The sequence below is a fragment of the Perognathus longimembris genome, chromosome 28 (assembly GCF_023159225.1).
Source record: "Perognathus longimembris pacificus isolate PPM17 chromosome 28, ASM2315922v1, whole genome shotgun sequence".
NCBI lineage: Eukaryota > Metazoa > Chordata > Mammalia > Rodentia > Heteromyidae > Perognathus > Perognathus longimembris.
In genome coordinates, this window is record NC_063188.1 from 80,575,192 (window position 1) to 80,602,826 (window position 27,635).

The 27,635-nt window shown below is 39.4% G+C and overlaps 1 protein-coding gene and 1 pseudogene across 2 annotated transcripts in view; one reads left to right on the forward strand and one right to left on the reverse strand.

Annotated features, from left to right (window-relative positions):
• Slc9a7 (solute carrier family 9 member A7) overlaps positions 1-27,635 on the forward strand; it is a 160,634-nt gene that overhangs the window by 21,434 nt on the left and 111,565 nt on the right. The window lies entirely within an intron of this gene.
• Positions 4,008-4,966, reverse strand: LOC125344041 (annotated as a pseudogene).

Consider the following 27,635-nt stretch of genomic DNA (forward strand, 5'->3'; position numbering starts at 1 on the left):
TTATTTTATTTTGTTAAAATGATTGTAAGTAAGCTGGACATTTTCTGCTTTGATATACAGTTGCAGTAATTTTAACATCTCTCTATATATGTGTAACTACCGGAGCAAAGATGAAGGTCTTAGCCTCCTCAGTAGTTAGGATGATAGTCATGAGCCAGAGGTGTTTGTCTCAACTATTTTGACATTATTTTTTATGTCATATGTTTCTCCTGCATACCTGAGAGGCTATGTATGGTTCTCCGTGATTCCCTGTCTCGAGATCTTCTTCTAGGTGCTACGTCTTTTTAACTTTAGGTACCTTTGTATGTAGACTCTCACCATTCTTAATTTAGGAAACCAGCTGGGCTTTGCTTGAGTTTCTTTTCTCTGTTTTGTGGCCTGAAAACTCAGTGTAGTAAGCTAGGAAATCAAAGGGCTCACCTTATGTTTACCCATTTTTCAGGAACCACTGCCTTAGATTTCTTAGTGTCTGCTGTCTTAAAAAAAAACAATTCCTTCATGTATTTTCATTGTTGTTTTAGTGATGAGGGTAAATTCAGTTCCAGTTTCTGTCTTGTCTGGAAGTATAAGCTTTAATTCTATAAAGGAGTTTTGATCTTGTATATTTGTAACCCTTACACACATACACTCTATCCTTTGATATTTATTTTTCTGGAACTGTGTGTATGTAAATGGAGCTATGCATGTTTATATGCACACAGACACACTTAAAACAAGACGACCCTGGACTTTCTTTCTAGTCTAGGAGTCTGTTGGCTGCTGTACATTTTCACTGCTGAGAGAACTGGGAAAGGAAAAGATTACATTCATTAATAGAGTAACTATGAATGAACAAGAATGATTCTCTTAACTAGCATGAATAAGAGAATTGTCTATTTTTGAAGGCAGTGCTGTGCAGATTGTTTATGATGTCATCAAAGAGACCCAAATAAGATGTTAATACTATAGGGAGTTTTATCCTTTTAGGGGAAGTCTTACAGGGAAGAGATCTGGTGTGGCAGATGATATTCTCTCAGTACAGTCTGGAAGAAAGAAGCAAGTAGTTTAGTATAAAGTAACTGTTAGCTAAGGAATTGGATGAGCTGAGAAGCCAGAAAAAATTGTTGAAGACACCCAGAGATGCACAACAGTAGAAAGTCACTGTTGCTCCTTGGCTGACACAAGAAGGTAGTTCTGGAATCAGCATTGAAGTTGCCTGGTAGAAATTGGAACCTTGATGGGGGCTTTCCAGTTAGGCATGGGGCCTGGATGGAGCATTATATGGTGGGAGCTTCAGCTATGGAGAACCAGAGAAATAGAGAGAGGGAAAAGAGAATGGAGAAGGGATAAAGGAAAGGAGGGGGAGAGGAAAGAAGGGATAGAAAAAAGAGGAGAGGAAAGGAGATGTAGGGAAAGAGAGGGAGGAGAAGAAGGAAAGGAGAGAAGGAAGAGAGGTAGCTGTCTTGGCTTTTCCTTTTCTCTCACTTTCTCCTCTCCTACTGTGCCCCTCCTATCAATGTAGCTTTCTTGAGTTCATGTGTATTGTTGAGAGCGGGGTGATCGTGGTGGTAGTAAATAAGGCAGAAAGAAGGGCCCTTTTATAGTGCCACTAACATTGTAATTTAGTGGACACACTAATCTTTGTAAGCCAACTGGTATTTCTGTAACAATTCCTTTTTCACAGGGCCACATTAATATGATATTCTGGCACCTCCAGACCTTTGCTGACTGAGTTTAGCCAGGGAACCTGTACCAGGGGAAACTGCAAAAAATCTCTTTCAATCAGTGTTATTTGGTTATAAAGGGATATTTTTTCAATTTTTGCAATTCAGGTAGCATTTGAGTTTCCTATGTAAGAGGTATCTCCAATGAAGGAGGGAAGCTAAGCCCATGTTATGGTCCCAGTCTCCTTTGTGGAAGTGGAGGGCTTGACATTTCCAGTGATATAAGCTCAAGTTATGATACATGTTTGAACCATTTTTTCAGCCCTAAAACCAACTGGACATAAAGCACATATGTATTGGAAGAACTGCTTTGTTTAATGGCAACTCCTTTGTACAACTACTTAAAGATAATAATTTAAAAATTAAAAAAATGTTAGAAAAGAACATGCATGTTAATGAGGGCAGGTGATGTCTTCAATTAGAATTAGAGTAACTCAGGTGAGGAGAGTAGTAGTTATTTCAAACTGATCAGAATCCTTGACTCATACTGTAGAGATTTCCAAATTTTCTATGCATGTCTGATTACAAAGTTTTCGTGAATTGTTTCTTAATAATGTATTATAATTTGCTTGACACTATCTTTTGGAATTTGAAATATTCAATCCTTATGGGTAAGGTCTATCTTTAGTACACTTTAGGTCCCAAAGTATCTATATTATCTTTAGGTATGCTTGAGAAACTAATAGATTCTTGGCTTAGTAAAGATATGACAAATAAAACTCCCTCCCATCCTTATCCAAAGATAAAGCTGGACAAATGACAATGTAATGGCTTTTCTTAAAGAAAAAACTGAGGTTTCAGGGCTAAAAACAAACCCCAAATCAGTGAGAGAAAATGGTCACTACAGGAAGAAACAGTATCCAAGCCTTTGCTTACCTGGAGCAGGTGCTGTTGAATGGTTCATAATCCAATAGGAAGATTAAACTAGAAGTTGCTAATGAATTGCCAAAAATTGAGGGCCTTAGGTTCTTGCCTCCTTGTAGAATTTTCCCCTAGGATTCACATCAGATATTCAAAGGGAAAACTAGGGAATAACCTGAACAAGATTCCCCCATGTACTGGCTGGAATAGGGAAATAAGAACCACTGCCCAATTCTGCCTGGAGATAATTCCCAGTGCCCTATCCTGAAGGAACAAAAGTCTCCATCTGTGGAAAGAACAGTAACAAAAACTGAGGGCATTGGTGGAAGTTATTAGGATAGGGCAGGGCCATAGAGAAAAGCAAAGGATAGCATTGTATGTGGAAGATTAGTAGGAACATCTACTTCCCCATTCCCAAGCTAACAAACAGCAAGTGAAAATAGCCAAAAACTCAGAGAGCTGGTGGTGAGATCCAAGATCTGAAGCCAAGTGAGGGGTAATTGAGAAAAACACTGTGGCAAATTACCCTACTCCACAAAGACAAGATGTAACTAGAGGCTTTTGCAGGCACTTGTGCCCTGAAGGTAACCATAGAAACAAGGGCCTGTAAACCAACCCAACCTCCTAATTATATCAACACAAACCTTAGTAGCACAAAAGAAATCCTGCAGATGTTGAGATAGTCTTTGAAGGTTAAAAATGTGTGTGAGGACTTTAGTAATATATTGTTTGGTTTTGCCTGTTTTCCCGGTTTCTGAATCTTTTTTAAAATTTTAAATTATTTCTTTTGAGATAGGGTCTCATTATGTGGTCCAGACTGGTCTTAAATTTCTAGGCCTACAGTTCCTCCTACTTTAGCTTCCCACATATCTGCAACTTTTAGGTGTGTGCAGCCCCAAGCAGTTTTTATTGCAATTATTTTGTTTTTAATTTTTGTGCTGGAACTAAGGGATTGAACTGAGAGACTCATATTCTTACCTAGCTTTTCACTCAAAGCTATTGCTCTATTACTTGAGCCATACCTTCATTTCTAGCTTTTGGTGGTTAATTGGAGATAAGAGTCTCTTGCATTTTTCTACTGGGCTGGCTTCAAACCTTGATTCTCAGATCTCAGCCTCCTGAGTAGCTAGGATTACAGGTGTGAGCAACTGCACCTAGCACGAGTATTTTCATTTTTTGAATAAGTAATACATTTGCAGGATCCATAAATAAAAGGAAAATTTTAAGGGACATATCTCCCCATTTTTCCTTGATCTTGTTTTTATTGTTTGTTTCCCAGCAAATAGAAATGTATATGCCAATTCCCACAATTTCTGTTAGAGGTCTTGTATTGCACCATGTAAGTTCTCTTGAAGTTGTTACTCCACTAGTACAAGGAGTTGCTTCTTACTCATTCCTTTCCCCCTTTTTTAAACGTATACATTAATTAGGCTCTTGGTAAGGTTAGATCACTATTTTGCAAGGATAAGTTCCATTTGTTAGAGCAAAAAGCAATCCCATGTAGCCTTGGAGCTGAGGAATTGCTTTGATTTTGGGTAGAATTTGTGACTCCACAGCTTTCTGATCAAACTTGTACTGCTCTATAATCTCTCATTTCTCTTTTTTTGTGTGTCGAAGATCTCATTTTCCTGGTGTCTGGGCTTCCGAAGCTGCTTCTTCTTGGAGTAATCATTGGTGAGGTGTTTGGTGATTTTCACTTTGCTGATATCAATTTCTGTGGAGGTGGCAATAACAGTTTTCTGGTGTGTTCTACACAGAGGAACACAACTGAGGGACAGAGGTCCAGTCACAAGTAATAAGCCACTGACCAGCTGCTTCAAGAAAACCACTCTCTTGCCTTATTGGTACCCAGAGAGGACAAGGAGGATGGTCCTTGGAGTGATGCTATCCTGCAGCCTTTGCACATGTTCACTGAAGTGCTTCTTGCCATGGCTCAGCAGCTTCTGAGGCACATTTTCAGTGGGGTAGTATCTAGGCATTTTTCAAAACTTAACCACCCAGTTACCACTGTTCTTGTAACTACTAACTGGTTTATGACAGTCACAAGAACCTTCTCTTTCTTTTTCATTTCAACCTTGTATTTAGCAGCCAAGTATATCCTCTTGTACATGGCTTTTCTGGACTACATTGCAGATCGGGAGTATCTGCCAATTCCTAGGACCAGGACTGGGTTTCAGCTGTAGTGGAGCTTCTGCTTCTTGGGCTTTTTAGCCTATGGTTAGCCTACTTCACGTTGCCAGCCTTCTTGGCTTCAGGGTTCTTCTCCTTAGTATATGACTTCTCAGCCTTTTCACCTGCCTTCCTCCTTTGCTCCCTGCCAACTTGAGAGAAAGAAGCAAAACTTCTGGGGGGAAGGGTTGTAAGTTGAATCTGGACAAGTTCAACCACTGTAGTTGCCAAACTAGTGTCCTCCTATCTCAGATGGCAAAGGATTTGGGGGGCATCTTGGTATCTTGGGGGGGGGGGGCAGCCATTCTTACCTTGCAGTACTCCTTTCTTTTAAAGCTGCAAGGTGTTCTACCATGTGGGTGCCATCATGTAGTCCTTTGTTGCTGGATGCTATTAGGGTCGAGTCCAGTCTTGTGGATAGATTCCTAGAAGTGGGCTGTAGATTGAAGGGTAATTATGTCAATGATTTGGGATGATATGGCCAGATTGTTCTCAGTAGAGATTGTATCATTTTTCACTCTTGCAAACAGCAAATTTTAAAGTGCCTGTTTTCCCATAGCCTCTCCAACACAGCCTGATGTGCTGTCACACTTTCGAGTTTTTGTCAGGATGAGACAATGGTGTCTCAGTGTATTGACTTTTATTTGTCTCTTAGAAGTAATGATGAACTTCTTTTTGAAAAATTTAAGGGCCACCCACATATTTTCTGTGAATTGCCTACTTATACTTTTTGTCTATTTTTGTATGGGCTTAGCTTTTTCTTGCATCTAAAAGCTTTTTGTATATTAGGGAGAATAGCCTATCTTCTATGAGGAATTAATGAGTATTTTTTCCAGTTTGTCTTTATGTATGTGTGCTTTGATTATGTGTTATCTCTTTTACAACTTGATTGTTGTTATAAAATGAGAAGGATTTTTTCCATTTTTTAAAAGCTAATTGGACTTTATTATTAGAAAGGTTTTTCCTGGACTGAAGGCATGAGTTAAGTAGTAGAGCTCCAGCTTAGTAAGTGCAAAATCTTGAGTTCAAACCTCAGTACTGAGAAACACACAACAACAAGAAGAAGAAGCCCTAACACAAAACAAAAATTCAAGTCTGGCCTGTGCTACATAGTAAGTTCAAAGCTATCCTGGGCTCTGTAGTGAGACACTGTCTTAAAAATATATATTCCTTAAATGGCTTCTCTGTGTCCTAACAGTGAACTAAAAAAATGTATAGATCACTTGTTTGGGATGCCTTTCTCTCCTGTGGTCTAGTCCACTGGTATGTCTCTTCTCTTTTTTATCTATTCATAAATAGATACTTCATCATCAACTGTTGCTGCCCTTAGAAGGGCCAATGCCCCTATATTTCACCTCATCCCCTCTGATTTTCCTGGTTCTTGTTTGCTCTAGAATTAATTTGAATAGCTGCTATCCAAATGCCTTTTGTTATTTTTATTAGGATAACATTAAGTTTATGAGTCAGCACGGAAAGGATTATTTCATGATGTTGAGTCCATCCAAGGCCTTCCCATGTCTTCCCTTTGATTCAAACCTTTCTGTGTCCTTCTGGAGTATTCTTCTGGGTTGTCCTTTCAAGCTTTGCATACCTCACAAATTTAATCCTAAATATTCAATATTTGGGTTGCTATTTTATTTTATTTTTGGTACTATTACAAATTATACCAAATAGTATACAATAGACATATAAATAGTATGTCTTTTTGTATCTTTTTTTGTGCCTGTACTGGGACTTGAACTGGGACTTGGGTCTCATGATCTTTATAGGCTTATTATACACTGGGCCAGTGCTCTACCTCTTAGCCATACCTCCACTTCCAGCTAATTGCAGATAAGACTCTCTTGGGCTTTTTTGTTGTTGTTGTTCATGCTGGTTTCAAACTGTGATCTTTCAGTCTCTGTTTCCTGAGTGGCTAGGATTACAGGCATCAGTCATGGATAACTGGCTCAGAATGATGGAAGGAGTGACTGACATTAATTAACGTGGATTATGTGTATAAATTAACGTGTTGAATTGAAGCCCCTGCTTAAAGATAATAAAAATGTAAAAACTTGTATTGTTGTGCAGATTTTTTCTATAAAAATTACTTTTATAATATTCAGTGCATATCCTATGAAATTAAGACAACTGACAGGAGGATTTGGTTTGGGAAGGATGGCAGAGAATGATGGAAGCAGTGGCACTGATCAACATATATTTACTTTGTTGAATGGCAATTCTTTTGGACAACTAATTAAAGATAATAAAAATACAGTTTAAAAAAACAATTGGAGGGCTGGGAATATGGCCTAATGGTAGAGTACTTGCCTAGCATGCATGAAGCCCCGAGTTCAATTCCTCAGCACCACATACACAGAAAAAGCCAGAAGTGGCGCTGCGGCTCAAGTGGAAGAGTGCTAGCCTTGAGCAAAAAGAAGCCAGGGACAGTGCTCAGGCCCTGAGTTCAAGCCCCAGGACTGGCAAAAAAAAAAACACAATTTGGAGCCAGTGGCTCACACCTGTACTCCTAGACTCAGGAGGCTGAGATCTGAGGAATGATGTTCAGCCTGGGCAGGAAAGTCTGTGGGATTCTTATCTCCCATTGACAGCAAAAAAGCCAAACGTGGAGCTGTGGCTAAAGTGGCGGTGCACCAGCCTTGAGTGGAGAAGCTAAAGGACAGCATCCAGCCATTGAGTTGAAGCCTCAGGACCAACACACAAAGAAAAATAATTGTCTTGAATGTATGGCCAACTGGTTGATCCCTTGATGAGTGTGTGAGGGCCTGTAATCCATTCTTGTCACTGCAGAAAAACAAGTGAGAAATCTAAGTACTGCACATGGATTTGGATTTCTAGTGCAAATATTGGCAACTCTAGATTGATTATAAGTCCTTGAAGGCAAAGAAGGCTGAACATGAACAGATTTTGACAATGGCTTGCCCTGAAAGTTAACAGTTTGGTCATTGAATAACTGTTGGATAAATGTTGAATGGCAAATGTAAGAAAAAAATCAATTTTGGTTAAGACTAACCCAAATATCATTAAGAATGAACCTCTGAGTTAAGTAGATCTGCATTTTTATGCAGAGATAAATTATTACTATAATTTAATTTTAAATGTAGTCACTTTCTTTTGTGTCAGTCCTGGGATTTGCACTCAGGGCCTGGGTACTGTCCTTGAGCTTTTGTGTTCAAGGTTAGTGCTCTACCACCTGAGACAAAGCTTTACTTCCAGTTTTTTTGGGTAGTTAATTGGAGATAAAAGTCTCACTGACTACTGCCCAGGCTGGCTTTGAACCACGGTCTCAGATGTTAGCCTTCTTAATAGCTAAGATTACAGGTGTGAGGCACAACTGCCTAGCTGTAGTGACATTTTTTAAGTTTGATGTCCTAGTGCAGGAGTTAATTTCTCAGCACTAACTACTGCTATATTGCATGTCAGCTTATTGTCTTAACAGGTGTGGAACCAGGACATAAGTAGAAATGAAAGTTGTCTTTGTAATATTGTAAATGCTACTACACTGATTCTACGAAGACTAGGATTTTTATATTGGAAAATGAATTTTTTCTTATTTCTTACATTTTTGGGTATTTTTGTAATTAGTTCTTTGTTCATTAATTCATCTAAAAATATTCAGTGTTGTTTATCTATTTACTTTTTTGTGTGCTGGTCCCGAGGCTTGAACTCAGAGTCTGGGTACTGTCCCTTGAGCTTTTGTGCTCACAACTAGCACTCTGCAACTTGAGCTACAGCACCACTTTGGGATTTGGGGTGGTTAATTGGAGGTAAGAGTATTACTGACTCACTGCCTGGGATGGATTTGAACCATAATTCTCAGATTTTAACTTCCTGAGCGCTTGGATTACATGCGCGAGCCAGAGATGCCTACCTTAAGTTAAAATGTTTTAAAGTATCTTTTAAGATTTATTCAGAAGTGAGTATATCTTTAAATAGCTATATATTTGGACTTTTCTGCCCAGGATGGCTTGGAACCTTGATCTCAGAGTTAGGTCTCCTGAGTAGCAAGAAATGTAGGTATGTGTGACTAAGTCCTCATGAACTTTCATAGAACAGACTTCCTATTGTCCCTTGCCTCCTGGCTTTAACAGATCTGTTATATTCTGTATTCTATTCTGTCTCTATGGTTTTACCTTTTTTAATATTTCATTTTTTAATGTTATTATAAAGGTGATGTACACAGGAGTTGCTGTTTCATAAGTCAGGCAATGAATATATTTCTTTTGGATAGTGTACCCTTCCCTCACTCAGTTTTTTCCTCCAATCCCCACCCACAAGTTGTGTAGTTCATTTTCAACATAGTATCTACTGACTACCACTGTTGCATTTGTCCACCTTTTGTCCCTCTATTTCTGTACCTCCCCCTATTCTCCCAAAGACAGATAAATGAACAAACATGACAAACAGAAAAGAAAAGAAAATGAATAACAAAGAAAAATATGTCATTTCCATTTCCTGGAGTTCATTTCACTAAATATTATTTTATATGTTCAGAGGTACATAGGCATTGTGCCTTTGTGTTCCTCTTCTAAGAATATCCTCCTTTGGCTTTGCTGTGTGTGACTGCCTAGAGTCCGGTATAATCTATCATGTGCCTGTGTTTTTGGATCTAGCTACTTCCATATGGAAGGAAACACTCACTGTTTGTCTCTCTGATCATGGCTTACCTCACTTAACATGGTTTGTTCTAGGTCCATCCATTTCCCTGAAAATGACATAATAGTATTCTTTCTAAAGGCTGTGTAAAATCCCATTGTGTATGGATTCCATATTTTTTGTTACTCATCTATTGTAGGGCATCTGGGCTGTTTTCATAACTTGGATATTGTGAATAATGCAGCAGTGAACATGAATGTGCAGATGTCTTTACAGTATCCTGGCTTGTGATGTAGTTTTGCCTTTTTAAAGAAGTTTGTGTAAATGATAGGTAAATAATAGGTAACTTTTTGTTTGTGACTTCTTTCATGTACCATAGTGCTTTGGAGAGTCATTCATGTTATATATATCAATAGTTTGTTCCTTTTTAGTTGCTGAGTCGTATTCCATTGTATATGGATCTCTCACAGTTTACTTGCACATTTTTCATTTGTTGAACATTTTGGTTGTTTTTACTCTTAGGGTATTATAAATAAAGCTGTTGTGAACACTTGCCTACTCATCTTTGTGTGGGCATGTGTTTCACTTTTGTTGGATAAATACCCCAGAATGAGATTTCTGAGTTGCATGGTAAGTGTGTATTTAGCTTTGTAAAAACCTGGCAACCTCTTTTCAAAGGGTCTGAATATTTTTTCTTTCCTAGCAGCAGCCTAAAATATTTCCTGCTGCTCTGAATCTATACCACTGTTTATGATTAAGGAATTTTTACTTTTAACCATCATAATATCAAGTGGTATATTCCTGTTTAATATGCTTTTTCCTACTAATGAATCTATCTACATGTACTCTATGTACTAACTACATGGAAATCTTTTCTTAGGTTTATTTGTTATTGTATGTTTTTATGAAGTCTATTTGCATTTTTGTCTACTTTTGCTTATTTGTTGCCTTCTTATTACATGGTATATTTTATATATTTTGGTTTCTAGTCCTTCATCAGGTATCTGAAGCTTGTCTTCTTATTTCCTTACCACTATCTTTTTCAGAGCAGATGTTTGTTTTGTTTTGTTTTTGGCCAGTCCTGAGGGCTAAGAACTCAGTGCCTGAGCGTGGTGCCTGGCTTCTTTTTGCTCAAGGCTAGCACTCTACCTCATGAGCCACAGCAATGTTTCTGCTTTTTCTCTTTATGTGGTGCTGAGGAATCAAACCCAGGCCTTCATGCATGCCAGGCAAGCACTCTACCACTAAGCCACATTCTCAGCCCTAGTTAACTGTTTCATATCAAGTGTAGTGGCTCATTATAATCTCAAGTACTTGGGAGGTGGAGATCAGGAGGACTGTGGTTCAAACCCAAACCATGCAAAAAGTTAGTAAGCCATTTGTCAATCTAAGCTGGGTGTGGTGGTACAGGCCTCCTTGTTAGGCAGGTGATTTACTCCTTGAGCCATACATAAGCACCTTCTACTCTGATTTTTTTCTGAGATTATTTTCTCACTTGTTAGCCAAGCTGGTCTGGACTGTGATCCTCTTTTTTTTAATGTATTTTCTACCTAACTAGGATAACACATACCACCATGCACAGCCTTTTATATTGAGACAAGGATCTCATGAACTTTTTGTCCAGGCTGGCTTGGAACTACAATCCTCTCAATCTTAGCCTCTGGCATATCTAGGATAACAGGTACACACCACTGCTCCCAGGTATTAGTTAAGATGTTTGTCTTATAAATTTTTGTCTGGGCTAGCCTTGCACTGTAATCTTCCTGATCTCTGTCCAGTAGAGCTACACACATGAACCACTGGTGCTCTGCTTTCAGGTTAATTAGAAAACATTGTCCAAGATTGCTTAATGTTGTTCGAATTAAGATGTCCATATGACCAACTAAACCCATCCATTTGAAAAATACTATAAATAGAAAATACATCAAACTGAATATCCCAACTTAGGCTCACAGGATACTGCAGAGGCCCAGGTGTTGCTCCCCTCCTCCCTAACATGGACACAGAGCTAAATGGTAGAAGCTGTCACCCAACATCACCCAGTACTGGGAGAAAATATTGGTTCCACTAGCCTGGGGATAGATCCCATTCAAAATTTAAAGAACATTTTCCACTAAATATATAACACTTTTTGCACTATGGTAGAGGGAAAAGTTGTAAGCAGAACCATTGTAAATCAGAGACAAGTGGTGTCTAGTCCTCTTCTAGTCATTTTATAAATATGAACACATTTGATTCCTCATGAAAACTCAAGACTATTTAGATTCCTGATGAGAAAATTTAGTCCCAGAGAAGTCAAGTGGCATGGCCAGGTCATGTGGCTTGCTAAATTGTGAAGCTGAGTTTTACACCAGACAGTCTAGTTCCAACTTGTCTGCTCATAGTGTTTCTAATTCTGCAAGCTTCTGCCCCTTCTTCCTTCCAGGAAGTGAGAGAATTAATAGCCCTTTATTGTCATTGTTTATGACTGCGTAAGAATACTTCCATAGGGCTGGGGATATAGCCTAGTGGCAAGAGTGCCTGCCTCGGATACACGAGGCCCTAGGTTCGATTCCCCAGCACCACATATACAGAAAACGGCCAGAAGCGGCGCTGTGGCTCAAGTGGCAGAGTGCTAGCCTTGAGCGGGAAGAAGCCAGGGACAGTGCTCAGGCCCTGAGTCCAAGGCCCAGGACTGGCCAAAAAAAAAAAAAGAATACTCCCATAGGTTGTAAGGCACCTGATGACATCATCAAACTGCCTGAAGGAGCTTTGGAGAGCATTAATTTTTTTGGCTTATACCTGGTCTCACCTCCAGGAAAGGTCAGCACTATTGTTTTAGAGTTTCAGTTCACATCTATAGACTCTCTTTACTCTGGAGAATGCCCCCTCTCCAAAATCTTGGAATCACAAAGTCCATTTCTGCTTTCTCCTGGCCTCCTTTTCAGTGCTCTAATAGTCTCAACACTTGCCTTAGGGGAGTGCATTTGCCTAAGGTAGGAAATCAAGCAAACCATGTGTAAACCATGGATGTGCACTTGAGGCTGACTCAGGGATTCACATTTTGCCCTTTGAGGGGATGACATCTCAGGGATACATAAGCCATACGATTTGGCTAGTCCAGTGGAGGAAGCTAAGCATTCATTTTCTAAGGTAAGCTGGGTAACACATACATGATTGCACTTCCCTTGATCTTAAGTCTGCCAGTTGTGTGTGGTGGTCATTGAATTTCATCCATCTTTCTTGTGCTCAGTGAGTAGATTAACTGCAGCTGTTCCATCGTGGTTTACAGTCCTTGCTCTGCAGGGCTATGTTTTGGTTTCCAGATCTGCATGGTGAGCAGCCCAGTGTTTGGCAATGTTGCTCCCTAGCAACTCATGATGCAGACTGTGCAGACACTATGGAAAGAGATTGAACAAGTGAATTTTTTCATTGTCATATTTTACACCAAATACATATTACATATCCCACTCTGTGACACAAGCTATGAGTGGCAGTGGGTTACAGGTGGTGACCTACAATGACAAAATATCACCTACTTAGAAGGAAGGCATTTCTGGAGGTTATTTTTGTGCCTGGGCTTTGAGCCCACACCATAGAACATATGTGAGGCCTGTATAAATTGCAGTCCCAGTGGTATAGTGATATTCAGGCACAGGAAAGGAATAAAGTTGTCATCTGAGGCTTGGCAAATCGCAGCTCATGAAATTTTTTGGCATTTTTTTGTGCTGGTTCTGGGACTTGAAAGTTAGGGTCTGGGTGCTCTCTACCATTTGAGCCACAACTCCACTTCTGGCTTTTTGGAAGTTAATTGGATATGAGTCTCACAGACTATCCTGCCTAGGATGTCTTTGAAACACGATCTTCAGATCTCAGCCTCCTGAGTAGCTAGGATTACAGGTTTATTGGCATTTTTAAGCATTGATCTCTCATAGAATTGTTCTGTTTACTACTCTATTTCTTTGTATGTAACACAGAAGCAACATCATATAAATAGGGTTGGTGAATATCTTCCCTCATTTCATGGAGTGTTAGCTTTTGCAAAGAACTTTTTTGGTACTAGTATTGAAGCTTGAGCTCAGGGCCTGCTTGGCTTTACACTACCACCCTACCACTTGTGCCATACCTACCTTTACTTCTGGACTTTCTTGCCTAGGCTGTCTTTGAATTACAATCCTCAGCCCTCAGCCCTTTGAGTAGCTGGGATTAGAGGTGTGAGCTACCTGTGTCCAGCAACAAAGAACTTTATAATCATTCAAGGACTAAGGTTTTGAAGGGACACATTGCTTACTTGTACACAAAGAGTTCTTTATTACTCTTCCCTCCTCATTCTGCAAGTAACTGTATTAGGTAACTTAACAAGCATTGTCACAGAAACTTCTGTGTGTGTGTGTGTGTGTGTGTGTGTGTGTGTGTGTGTGTGTGTGTGTGTGTGTGTGTGTGTGTTGAAGCTAGGGGAAGCTAGGGCTTGAACGTAGGGCCTGGCACTGTCCCTGAGCTTTTGTGTTTAAGGCTAGTGCTCTTTCACTTCAGCTACAGCTTCCCTTCTGGCTTTTTGCTCGTTAATTGGTGACAAGAGTCTCATGGACTTTTTTTTTGTCTGGGCTGGCTTTGAGCCAGGCTTCTCAGATCTCAACGTCTTGAGTAGCTAGGATTACAGTATTGAGCCACCAGCGCCTGGCTAAGAAACTTAATTCTGAAGCAAACTTATTTACTTCTTGGAACCTTATGGGATAGATGAATAATAAAGAATCATTTGCTTTTAGCTTTGGAGGGCAGAGAAAGCAGAAGTGGAGGGATGTGCCTAGTGCCCCTTTCCTTCACTTTCCTGTTCTCTTGCTCTAATTTCTATCCTGGGTAATATGAAACCAAGGGAAATTATTTACATCTCGAAAAATCCCACTCATCTGCTGCTTGGTTAGAGGTGAACAATGTAAAGACATCTTTGTGTTCTCTTCCATTTTGGAGAATTGTTATCAAAGTCTGTCTCTGGCAATCATCATTACATGTTTTAATTTTGAAAGTGGGAGCTACCATATCTGTTGGAGTACTTGAATCTTAAACAGGTGATGGTCTTAAGCTCTTTAAAGAGTAAGAGTTATTTCCTGGACTTAAAAGTAAAGGGAAACTATTAGGAATGGGGAAGGAGAAAGGTGAGGGTGGGGAATAAAAAAGGGTAATAGAGAAGGTAAATATAATCAAAGTATATTTTATTTACATGTATGGAAATGTCATCAAGAGCTCCTTTACTTTGTACATTAGTATGTTATTTAAAAAGAATTATTTCCTGAAATTTTGTGAGATCAACTCCATGATAAACCAAATTCTCTCTTCCAGTAGAACCACAAAGATAATGAGTACCCTGGGGAAGAGTATTTTAAACCCATTATTAGTAACTTCATATGTATTTGGGCCAGAAGTGATCATTTTATGGCAATGCTGACTTGAAGTTCTTTATTCAAACCCTTTGTTCTGGGAAGCAGCACCTTCAGTTTCCACTCATGATGACTTAGCAGATATTTTAGAGATTTTGTTCTGGGAATTCAGGATATACTACAATTGGCAATATAAATATGTCAGTGGCTTTGCTGAGATACATCATCTCCAGTATCTCCCGGTTTGTTTGGATGCTGGGCTCCATTAGTTGGAGGGTAGTATTGCCAGACAGAAGACAGCAAGGCATTCTAGGGAGTGAATATGACCATGTTTATGTGTTGAGGCAGAGGGTGGCAGAAGTGAAATTGGAGATGTCAAAGTTTCCAAGTCTCTAAGGGCCCTGAATACCATGTTAGTAAGGACCTTGGATTTCTTTTTCCCAAGACAATGAAATCACTGGAGAATTTTAAGCAGGGCCATGCATGACTAGTTGCATTTGTGATTCCAAGAGATGAGTGTTGGTATCTGTTGGAGGATGAAAGATTGGGACCAGAAAAACTTGAACCAGAGTAATACTAGTAAAGAGAAGAGTGGCTGGCAAGAAAAATACCTGTGAACTAAGCTTACAGGACCAGGAAATGGCAGGATTTGGGTGGGGGGGGCGTAAGTAATGAAGTACAGTTCAATGGTGCCAAGTTTCTCTACCTGAATCAAATAATTGAACTCAAGTCCTTGAACTAGAGGTGCTTCCTGAGAAAAAAATGTATGTTTTTAAATGACTTTAGAATCTCTCTTCAATAGGCAGGAATATGCTAATCAAGATCTTTGAGTTTAAAAAAAATCCCCACTATTTTTATACTTGGGATATATTTTAACAAACTTTGAAGCTGTAACTTATTGAGATCTTCAGTTATGACTTTATTATGTTTGTCATTCATTTTACTGCTGTATGAAACCTGCCTGTAAAGTTTGGTATTAGAGAGAATAATGTTTTTTAAAGAATATATTACTTATTAGTTCCTTCAAAAAATGATGCCAAAAATGAGGAAATGACAGATCTGACATATTTTTTCCTCCTGCCTTTCAGCCCTGAAGTTGCCCTCCTAGAGCTATGTTAACATGTGTCTTTAGTTTTCTACTCAGGACACTTACATATGGAATGCCTATTGTTTTAGAGAAAAATAATGTAAACCTACTGTTGATCTTAGTGGCTCCTCCCCTTAAATTTCGACAAACCCCTGAGAAAGCTTCTCAGTGTACAGGACCAACAAAACTGTTTTTTGATTTACACACCTAAGGATAGTATAAGAAACTTGTTGGTTCTAGTATTTTCCATTTTCTTCCCCAAGAAGCTCAGTTTGAAACATGTTTTTTATGGTTTCCTTTAGGCAATTTTTTATTACTCTTATAACTTTGCTTCTGTTTATTGTCTCACTGTTTTAATTGGATTTGTGGTTTTAGTTTTACTTGTTTTAATTATTTAGCTACGTAATTAGTTTCTAAGGTGAATGAAGATTTTGGATGTTTGGACATCAGTATTTATTGAAATATTTTTAAGAAATGGATTACTCATACTTCCTTTCATTCTATTTTATTTTTTTCATTTTACTTTTGTGTTGATACTGGTGCTTAAACTCAAGGTCTTGTGCTTTCATGTGGCTTTTTTGCTGGCACTTTTCCACTCAATTTACATGTCTACTTTTGGCTTTTTGCTGGTTAATTGTAAATAAAAGTCTCTCGCATGTGTCTGCCTAGAGGCTGGCTTCAAACTTTGATCATCAGATGTCAGCCTCCTGAGTAGCTAGGTCAGACTTTTCTCCTAGTAAATTATCCCTAATAACTTTAAAATAATTTATGAAACAACCATGAGAGATCATTAGAAACAGCAACTGGTCACCTGGCTCCTTGTACAATTAATGTCTGTAAGAAGTGTGTCCATGTGAAAGAGTGTGGAACAATTTTGAATAGCCTCCAGGAATATACAATGCAGCTGCTACTTTGCTTTTATGACAGTTCTTGCCTGCAGTGCTAACTACTTGCTCAAGAGTTGGCTATTCTCCTCCAAAAGGTTTTATTATGTCTTTAGAAAATGGAGTTTCATTATTTTGGTGGATGTATCTTGGCATAACTCATGTGACCAGATATCCACAATGGAGGACGAAGTATAAGGTTTTTTTTTGTCCTGACTAGATCAGAGTTCTAGCATGATCCATGAGTCAATGGACTTTTAAGGTGTTGTCCAGAAATGGAAAAAAATGAAGAAATTAAAAACTAAATTGTAGTCGAATAGGTTTCAAAACTCAGGAAGCTGAGATTTGAGGATTGTGGTTCAAATCCAGCCTGTTCATGACACACTTGGGAGTCTATACACTTCAAGAAGGTATTCTGGGTCTGAAGCTGTGGGGCATTGGACTGTAGATCTGGGCAAGAGAGGTCTTCTACTTGCCTTGCTGATGTATTACGAAGCTCAAGGGCCCCATGTAAGGGATCCATATGAGGATTCCCATCAGTGTCCTCTCCAGCCTGCAACATACAATGATGGGGCAGTCTTGGAGAATATGTATGACATGAAGGCAGACTACAGTATTTCTCTCTTTTGAAGAAAGAACCTGGCTGATCTGTACTCTGGGCACACACACATACAAACATGCACACACATATGTGCATTGGTACAGGGATTTGAACTCAGGGCCTGGGTACTGTCACTAAGCTTTTTCACATAGTTAGTGCTCTACTACTTGAGCTACAACACTTGTGGCTTTTTTTTGGTGCTTAATTGTAGATAAGTGTCTCACAGGCTTTCCTTCCCAGGCTGGCTTTGAACTGCCATCCTCAGCTCCTCAGTTGCCCCCTGAGTGGCTAAGATTACAGTGAGTTCTACCTTAATGAGCCATATACAAGTACCTTTAGCCTATGTTACTGAAACTCAGCCTTGTAAGGTCTTACAGCCCTTGACAGCAACTCCTTGACAACATTCTGTTCAAAACTCTCAGGCTTCATTTGTCAGTAGGGATTTGTACTCGAGCAGAACATTTAATACCTCTATATTTCTGTGTCTTTAGTTGAAAGATGAAATTATTATGTGCCTTGCTTACACTACAGGGATTTTGCCAGGAATCAAATTAGTAATGCATGTGCAAAGGCATCTCAAGATTGAAAAATACACCAGGTGTGACATTTGTCATTTTCATCCACTAAATGGGAGTGCATTCACAAAAAATTGATGAGATGCACTGGATTAATTTTCCTCTTGATATAAATCCATCATAATTTTGGTATTAACAATTTTGTGACCACTTGAAGAAGCTTGGCTATATTTGAGCTAGTATGAAGAAATATCTATTCCATGATCATCACCAATAAATATACCAAATTGGTCAAGTGCTATGCGAATGCATACTGTAGGCTTAGTACTGTGCTAGTCCTTGGGGTAGATATAAAATAATGTTTATTTATGAGTCTAATTCTCTAGCAGTTTACAGTCTAATTAAGGAGATGGAATGACTTAAGAACTTGACTAGCCAGGTACTAGTAGCTCACCTCTATAATCCTAGCTGCCCAGAAAGCTGAGATCCTAGGATTGAGGTTTGAAGCCAGCCCAGGCAGTAAAGTCCATGAGGCTCTTTATCTCCAATTAACTACCAAAAACTAGAAGTGGAGCTGTGGCTCTAGTGATAGAACACCAGCCTTACATGAAAAAACTGAGAGCACCCATGCCCTGAGTTCAATCCCCAGTACTGTCATACACATTAAAAAAGAAAGATACCAAAAGAACTTTAGCTGGATGCCAGTGACTCATGCCTGTACTCCTTCCTAGCTACTCAATGGACAGCACTGAGGCCCTGAGTTCAATCCCCAGGATTGACACACAAATAATGAACTTTACTAGTCTGTGATGCAAGTAAATGTTTACTCTTTAAAAATTATATGTAGAAAACTTGTTAAGAAGAAAGAAAGATTCATGTGACTGAGGAATGAAAGTTAAACCTGAGCCTGGGATACAAGCGAAATGGATTTTTTTAAAGATAAAAAGGTGACATAATTGCATTTAACACAATGTCTGATATATATTAGATTATCAAACAAAATGATAACCTGCTAGGTAAATGAATCTTTCAAAAATTTGTATCTTCCAGTGTGCTATTTCTCTCTTCCATTTATTCTGTTATTGTACTGGAAAATAGAGTTAAAAATCCTAAAATCATGTTTTTCTTTTCTAGAGTTTCTCTTGATTCTTTCTAAAATTCCATCATTCTGCACCACACTACTCTCCCTAACCCTTTCCTTCCTTTATTTAGTGTCATAGCAATTATTGTATTCTAACATGGTGTATAATCTTACTTTTTAAAAAAATTTCTTCTCATACTAGAAATGTACTTAAATTCACCAATATTTATCTCCAAACACTAGAGCAATGCTTAGGACATAGTAGAAGCTTAAGAAATTGTTGAGTGAATGTGTTCTCTGTAAATGTACAGGCAATGGTGAGACTTGCAGATGAGATGGGGTCAGAGTCCTTGTACACTCCAGTAGGAAATAAGATTTTTGAAGGCTCCATTGTGAGCAAATTATACTGACTCACTTGTATTGGGTGGGGGGAAGGTTTGGGGCTTCAACACAGTATGCATGTGTATTATTTACAGTGGTGAATAAAATTATACCCATAATTTACTTGTCATCCAGAAACAGCAGAAAGAGCTCTGACTTTAGCTGTGGTGAGTTTGAATCCTAGCTTCACAGTTTACCAGCAATGCGATCTTAAGCAAGCTATTTACTCTTAAAGATCTTGTTTGCTTAAGTGGAAGTGGTATTAATAATTCTTACCTGATAAAGTCATGTTAAAAATTTGATGATGATATGGTAAGTAAAATCCTTAGTATAAGTGTGTATTCAGTATTTCTTAGACTTCCCTGATTGATTTGAGTTTGATTATGGAACAAAGATCAAATAGTAGCAAGCAGGGAAACATACTGTTTTTATTTGAGGAAACTTAGAGTAACAGAAAGAAGCAAAAACATTGAGAGTAATAAATTAGGCTGAATATTTTATTTGTAGTTTAATTAAATCTTTTTTAAAAATTTGAAGAGGTAGAAATGTTAACTCTCCTGACTTGATCGTTGCACATTGTATATATGTATCAAATTATCATGTGATACCTCATAATTCTTATAATTAAGATAATAGTATATATACATATATATATATATAATAGCTGCCAAATGCAAATAAAAATGAAAAGGAAGATGCTATTTTGGGGTGCTCCATTCTATGGAAAAACACAGAAATAATCAGTGTCTATTCACTTCTCTAAAGTGGATTAAAATCTTGAGTGAATTACAGAAGAGTGGGAAAAAAAACATCTAAAATATCAGAATTACTAATAGAATGCTCTCTGAAAGTCCCACACCACAGGGAAGCCATGAGGCTTTGGAGGAGACTTGGCCCTTCCTCATCGGTAACCCCTTCTAGGCAGGACTCGTACAGTGACATGAGCCTGGGGACCTAAAAAACATCATGTGCAGAAAAACCCACCCAGTGTGAAGCCTTTTGCTTGCTGAAGGTCAGCCACAAATCATTCTCCTAAAGAAGCCTCTGTTCCTTTTTTATGTAACTAGTTGTTATAAGAAGCTGTTACCCTTTCTTGGTAACTGAACCTTTGATAAGGGCTAATATGAAAGCTTTACCTTAGAATGTAGGATTACACAAACATTTGTTTGTCCTACTGGTGTGTTTCCTTTCATTGGATGAGAATTAAATAGCATGCCATATCTTCATTTTATTTCACTTGTCAAGCAACTCAGAACAGCATGCAATGCTTGATTACAACAAACAGAAAGCCTAAGAGAACCATAAATTTATTTCCTCCTTGTTTGTTATTCAGTACTGTCAATTTCTGTTTTAATTGGCTTGCTGTAGAGCACTTAAAAAGCTCTACAAAACAAACCAGAGTGTACCCAAAACTCATAGGTAATTTAGCACTTAACTAATTTACCATTTCTCCTGATTTGATTCAAACATTTTTGTAAATATATTGTTTTTAAAACACCCAGGTGTCTAGCAGTAGGGGAGTGGTTTAATAAATTGTGGTGCGTTCATATAGTACATTTAGAACTGAAATAGTAGATTGAGTCTAAAGTGAATCTGCCACCTGAGCTGTTGTACACAACAGCTGCTGTATGCCGTATAAGCTGAACAGCAATGCACATGTGTTGCTTTATCTGTTTCAACAGGAGGAATTCTTAAAACCAGTATTGAGTAAAATGAAGGAAGATGCTGCAAAATCTATCAGAAAATATGACAGAAAATGCTCCTTTTCTCCCAGCCTCTTCATCCTATTTCTTCCACAGTAGTGGAGAGTCTTAGAAGGCAAAGTGGCCTTCTAAGAATACAACTTTGTTTCTTGCTTCTTTTGTAGGCAGATGTGACCACATGACCAAGAGCTGGCCAATAGGATATGAACAAAATAGTGTGCCCAGTTTAGAGGCATACCCTTAAAGGGAAAGTAAAATCTTCCCTTATTCCCTCCTCATTTCCCTACCTAAATCTTGGGTCTGATGTTGAAAAGGAGAGCCCCAGGAATGCTTAGTCTCTTTTATGAGAGGGAGAAATAAACCTTGTCTGCCACTATTTGATCTTCGTTTTATAACCAAATCTGCTTCTTACATTTAGAAGATATTATCTGTATAAACAAACAAAATAATATGTATTCCTAGATGTGTGTGTTTAATAAACCTTGGAGTAATGGTTGCTACAGAAGCAGAAAAGAGGCTCTGGGATTAGAGGGGAGAGATGCAGCCCCCTCCCTATCTTTGCAGTAAATCATAAGGGATTCTTTTTCCTGCATACAGCTCAGTCAGCCATGTTAAAAAGGTCAGTTAATGAAGTAACAAATTATAAAGAGAGTATATGTTTGAGATTTTTGTGATTGTGATAAGGCAAGCTGTTTTCTGGATATGAAGTGATCGGATTAGGATAAAATAATAATATTGTAGGTTAATCCTTTAACCATCCCCAGAGGATGGAGCTCTAGTTATCTTTACAGAAGTGAGCTGGGAAACATAACTGGGAAAATTGATGCTGTTGTAGCTTGCCTTAAGGCCAGTGACACAGGTGTTGCCAACAGACTCGAAAAAGCCACAGAAGCAGCCTGGTATGAACCTTGGCCCAGTCTCCAGACAATGACATTGCTAACTTAAAAACTGAAATCGTCTCTCAGGTTCAAAAAGCCTGAAACTGAACAATTCATTTCTGAGAAGAGATTTGCCCATTGAGGTTGTACTACACAGAGCATTTTCTCTATGTAGGCAAACAACAGGGCTCCCCAGGCTACTGATGCAGGGTCGTTTATAGAGGAGATGAGGAAGAACAGAAATGATTGGTTCGGGTGTGTTCTTCCATAGACTGAAAGGGGCTGATTGGTCCACCTCTTTGTCTGTAACCTTTACTCCCTCCTTCCCCAGGCTGGCCCATGCCAGGTCCTATATCCTTAGATGGATTGTCTTCCCCTCCCCAACATTTTGGAGGTTTGCTTTCCTTCCTCTATGTTTCACAGTATTTTTTCCAAACTGGACACCACACAGTGGACTTAATTCCCTATGTGACTCTCAGGTACCTTCCAGGTGAGTCACCATGTGGTTTGGGGATTTCCATTCTCTGAAGGGCACACAGACATTTAAGCTTTTGGTTGACTCCCAAGTTTGTCATTCGCAACCAGTTTCTGGCAATTTGGCTGGATAACCTTGAAGAAAACTTTTGTTTTCTTACCTTTAAGTCAATGGGGCCCCTTCATTGTCTGTTCCCTTGTTTTGTATGCACTACACAGTATATTTACTAGTCATGTATTTTAATGACAGAACTGGGGAGGTTGAATTCAGGGCTTTGTACTTGCTAGGCAGGTGCTCTACTACTTGAGCTATGCCCCCATCTCTTTTTGCTTTTATTTTTCAGATAAGGACTTGTGTTTTTGCCCTGGCTGGCCTTAACTGTCATCATCTATTTATGCCTCTCAGTTATCTGGGTGATAAGCATTTGCCACCATACCTGGCTTACTGGTTGAGATGGGGAGTAGGTCTCTAACTTTTTGCCTGGTTTGGCTTCAAACTGCAATCTACCTAAGCTGTACCTCCAAAGTAGCTGCAATTCGAGGCATATGCCCTTGTGACTAGCCTGAATGAAGTTCTTCTTGAACACAGTAGAATTGTCTTCTCAGCCCTGCTTTTACTCCACTGGCCTAAATAATTTTGTATAGTTAGCTTCCAGGTATTTATATCCATTACTGAATGCCATCCTGCATGCAATGTATCCTGAAAGTTACTACTTCTAAAATTTTTATTAAATAAAAATTTAAAAATGTTAAAAAATAGTAATATTATTCAGAGGTGGACTCTCACTATGTTACCCTTTTTGGACTTGAACTCTTGAACTTTATTCCTGGTTCAAACTTCCAAGAAGCTGGGACTACAGGTACATGACTTGGCTTTTAAAGTGCTTTCTGACAAGATAATTACATACCATAGTACAAAATTCAAAAGTCACAGGGCAAGATAAAAATCAGTCTCTTTCTACCAGTAGAGAAATAATCTTATTCCTGGAGACAGAAAATCTCTTTGGTTGGGCCTTTCCATCTGGTTATACCATATTCTAAAATGGTATCCACCTTGTACCAGTCATCTCAGGCCAAAGCCTTGAATGTTTCTTATATTTTTGTGATGGTACTGGGCCTTGAACACAGGGTAGGGTGCTGCCCCTTAGATTTTTCACTCAAGGCTGGTACTCTGCCATTTGAGCCACATCTCCACTTCTGGATCTTTGCTGGTCAATTGGAGATAAGAGTCTCACAGACTTTCCTGTCTGGGCTGACTTCAAACCACAATTCTCAGATTTCAGTCTCCAGGATTAGGAGGCTCAGCTAGGATTACAGGCATGAGCCCTCAGCCTGACTTTTTCCTTATACTTTTCTATATTCATTTGTCTCACTGCTATCTTCTTGATCACTCTATTCCATTTCACCACTCCTGGTTTGTATATATTGTATATTCCTTCTGTAGCAGTAGACTGTTGTTGCATGCAGCCAGATGGTGGGGTGTTCTCCCTTCCCACACAGCATTCAACTGTCTGATAGTTCCCTTGGGAATCTTGAGCATCCCAGCACTGAATTATAACTAGAATGATGGTCAATGGAGACCCATGAATGCTTTCTGATCTTTTGTATAATTGGCCTCAAATGGGTTGTGGGACCACAGACAACAGGGACACTACTGGACTAAATTTGGCCTAACCCCCTTTTGTACCTTTACCCAGTATTAGCTATAGAGTGGGTTGTCTCCTTCCTTCTTCCCTTCACTTCCTTTCTCTCTTTCTCCCATATATATATATATGTATTTATGTATATATTCTCTTGATCCCTCTGTGTGTGAAATGATGAGATGAACACTGGCCTTTGTTCAAGTAATGGGTATGGGCATCTTAAGTCTGAAAACAGACAGAGAATAGTATGACAAGGTAAGAAGCTAACCTGCTGTTCTCTGATAGTCTATCACCTTCTTTCCAAATGAACTTCACCTTTCCTGGCTCTCTGGTATTATACTACTATCCTGCCCCAGCTGACACTTGTCATGTTCTTTCCCTTCTTTACTCCCTACCTGCTGAGAATGTACTGTTTTACCTTTTCATTTAATTTTAATGCAAGACCTGTGAAGGAAGGTCAGGATTTTTGTCTTTATCATTGACTTCTGTATTCCCAGAGCCTAGTGTATTGGAAATATTTGTTGCAAATATCAACCTGATTATTATTGTTGATTACTGTCACCTGTCCTGAATTTCTCTTCGTTTGGTTTAGCATTACTGGGAATCTATTCTGTGAGGCCATCTCTCTGCAAATAGAAGCTTTAGTGTGGGGCTAAGGGATGAGAGACACTCAGAAAGAAGAAATAAGCAATTCAGTCAAAGGCATTGCTCTCAACAGTTCATGTATACTCCATAAACTTCCCACCTGTACTTTGATAACCTATTTTGAGTACCTGTCATAAAGATGATTCATGCCTCTATTTGCAATTCTCATCTCAGAGAATGTCTTTTCCCATGTGTGGCATAATGTCTCTAATTTTTGTATGTGTACCATTACTGGGGCTTGAACTCATGACCTTTAGCTCTTGCTCAGCTTTCTTGCTCATGGCTGGTGCTCTACAACTTGAACCATGCCTCTAGTCGAGCCTTTTGCTGGTTGATTGGAGATAGAGTCAGTCTTGAGATCTTTTCTTCTGAGCTGGATTCAAAGTGCAATCCCAAGATCTCAGCCTCCTGAGTAGCTAGGATTACAAGTGCGAGCCATCCTTGCCCAGTTCGTTTTGCTCTTTTGGATAGATGCTTCTGCTCTGATACTTAGGAAGAAGCTAGTTGAATTTGAGTTTGAGCTTTCAATAAGCCACTTACTCTCACAGAAAAAAGTTCTTTTGCCCAACTAATCTGGCAATTGCTATAAATAGAGGTACATGGATTCAGTCACTTGAGGTGCAACCAAGTGCTCCTTGACATAGAGCACTGCAAGGTTGCTGACTGGTGACACTTGCTTTCCAATAAAAATTACCTGGACACTTTGCCTCAGGAGAGCCCTTTGGGTGACTGTGGATCCAGTAGCCACGTGTGTGTGTGTGTGTGTGTGTGTGTGTGTGTGTGTGTGCGTATGCATGCTGTGGCTTGAACTCAGAGCCTACTGTCTCTGTCTTCATTCAAGGTTAGCAATGTACTGCTTGAGCCATAGCTCCATTTCTGGCTTTTTACTGGAAAATTGGAGATAAGACAGTCTTACAGACTTTCCTGCTGAGATGGGCTTTGGCCATTGATCCTCATATCTCAACCTCCTGAGGTTGAGATACCAGCACCCAGCTTGAGCTACCAGCTTGAGCTACCAGCACCCAGATCCACATTCTTAAGTGGCTGTAAAAAATGGCTTTCACACCTTTCGTGACAACTAAATTGACTCAGACGCTATCAGAAAAAACTCAGTCCCTTGTAGATAAGAAAAGATCAGCAGGTTTTGCTTTGCCAAGTTAGGATTTGGTCCACCAACTGTGGCTCTTCAGGAGCCTTCAGGAGTCTTTAGCCAAGCTGAGATGTTGCTTTCTGAATTCCTGTCATTGCAATGTTTTTTGATGGCTGAGGAGGGGTAGGTGGATGCAGAGAGGAGAAAAGGCTCATATGAGAAGAATGACTGTCACTGTACAGAACATAGTGACACCTGGAGGTGTAACTGAGTGAAGGGTGACTCACAGGCATCAAGGCAGCTGGCACTGGCAGGGACAAGGAATGGCAGAGAGAGAGAGAGAGAGAGAGACAGACAGACAGAGTGCTGGTAGGGAGGAATGAGTTACTTCTTGGATTTGCTGAAAGGGAAATGTTAGGACCAAGGTTCTGGACCACTGAGGGAAGAAATTTATGCTCAACTTGTGGTTAGTGGACCAGTTCTTTAAAGCTTTGTGTTAGTTGGGTGCCTTTTCCAATTTCACTTTTTATTATGGAAAGTTTTCAGAACATAACCTCATCTAGTAAACCTAATGTGCCCATCACTCTGATTGGTAATTTGGTCCATTTAACTGCATCTGGGCCCACTATTTTTCTCTGCCCCAAGCCAAGATGATGCCTCATACAAATCCTAGATGTTACAGCATTTCATTTTTAACTGTTTCGATATTTATCTCTGAAAGGTAAGGATTTTTTTTAAAGAATAGAACTACATACTGGTGGCTTAGGCTGAGATCTGAGGATTTTGGTTCACAGCCAGCCTGGGGCAGGAAAGTCCATGAGACTCTTACCTCCAATTAATCAGCAAAAAGGCTGAAAGTGGAGGTGTGGCTCAAGTGGTAGAGCACCAGCTATGATAAAAAAAAAAACCAAAAATAAAGAACTCAGGCCCTGAATTCAGTCCCCAATACTGACCCCTACAATAATAGAAGTATAATACCACCCTGTAAAAATCAGTGATTTATGTTGTATTTGTCAAATCCACAGTGAGCTCACTTTTCCCCTACTACCTTTTTGAAATTTAGTTCGACTGAAGATTCAAACAAGGCCCTTCAACATCATTTAGGTAGTACAGCTATATGTCTCATAAATCTCTCATTGGGAAAACTGGGTGGGGAGTAACTTTGCAGAGCATTCTGGGATCTCTTTGTGTGAACCTGAACAGAGCCAGCACTTGTATGAAAGAGAGGTGAATGAGGATGGACTATTTAGGAATCTCCATTGGCAGGATTATTTGAATCTCTGTGATGCCTTTAATAAAGCTGCCCAAGCTCTTGAATTTGTAACCTCACATAGTTCCTTCTTCTTTTTTTTTTTTTTTTTGGCAGTCCTGGGCCTTGGTCTCAGGGCCTGAGCACTGTCCCTGGCTTCTTCTTGCTCAAGGCTAGCACTCTGCCACTTGAGCCACAGCGCCACTTCTGGCCATTTTCGCATATGTGGTGCTGCGGAATTGAACCCAGGGCCTCATGTATACGAGGCAAGCACTCTTGCCACTAGGCCATATCCCCAGCCCCACATAGTTCCTTCTTAAAACTGCTGCTACAGTATCTTCCAAAAGTATATTGGCTTTGACCCTTCCTTAGCCAAGAAGCCTTTGTGGTCTATTTCCTATGGAGGTAAAGGCTGGTTTTGTGAATCTGGCTCCTTATTCCCTCCCTCCCTCCCTCCCTCCCTTCCTCCCTCTCTCCCTCCCTCCTTCCCTCCTTTTCTTCCTTCCAACTTCCTTCCCCCTGTAGTTGTACAAAGGAATTTCATTTAAACTTTTATCAGTTTGTGAACTTCACTTTTGACACTTGGACTCCACCTCCCCCCTACTTATTATTATTATTATTATTATTTTTATTTTTTTTTTTTGGCCAGTCCTGGGCCTTGGACTCAGGGCCTGAGCACTGTCCCTGGCTTCTTCCCGCTCAAGGCTAGCACTCTGCCACT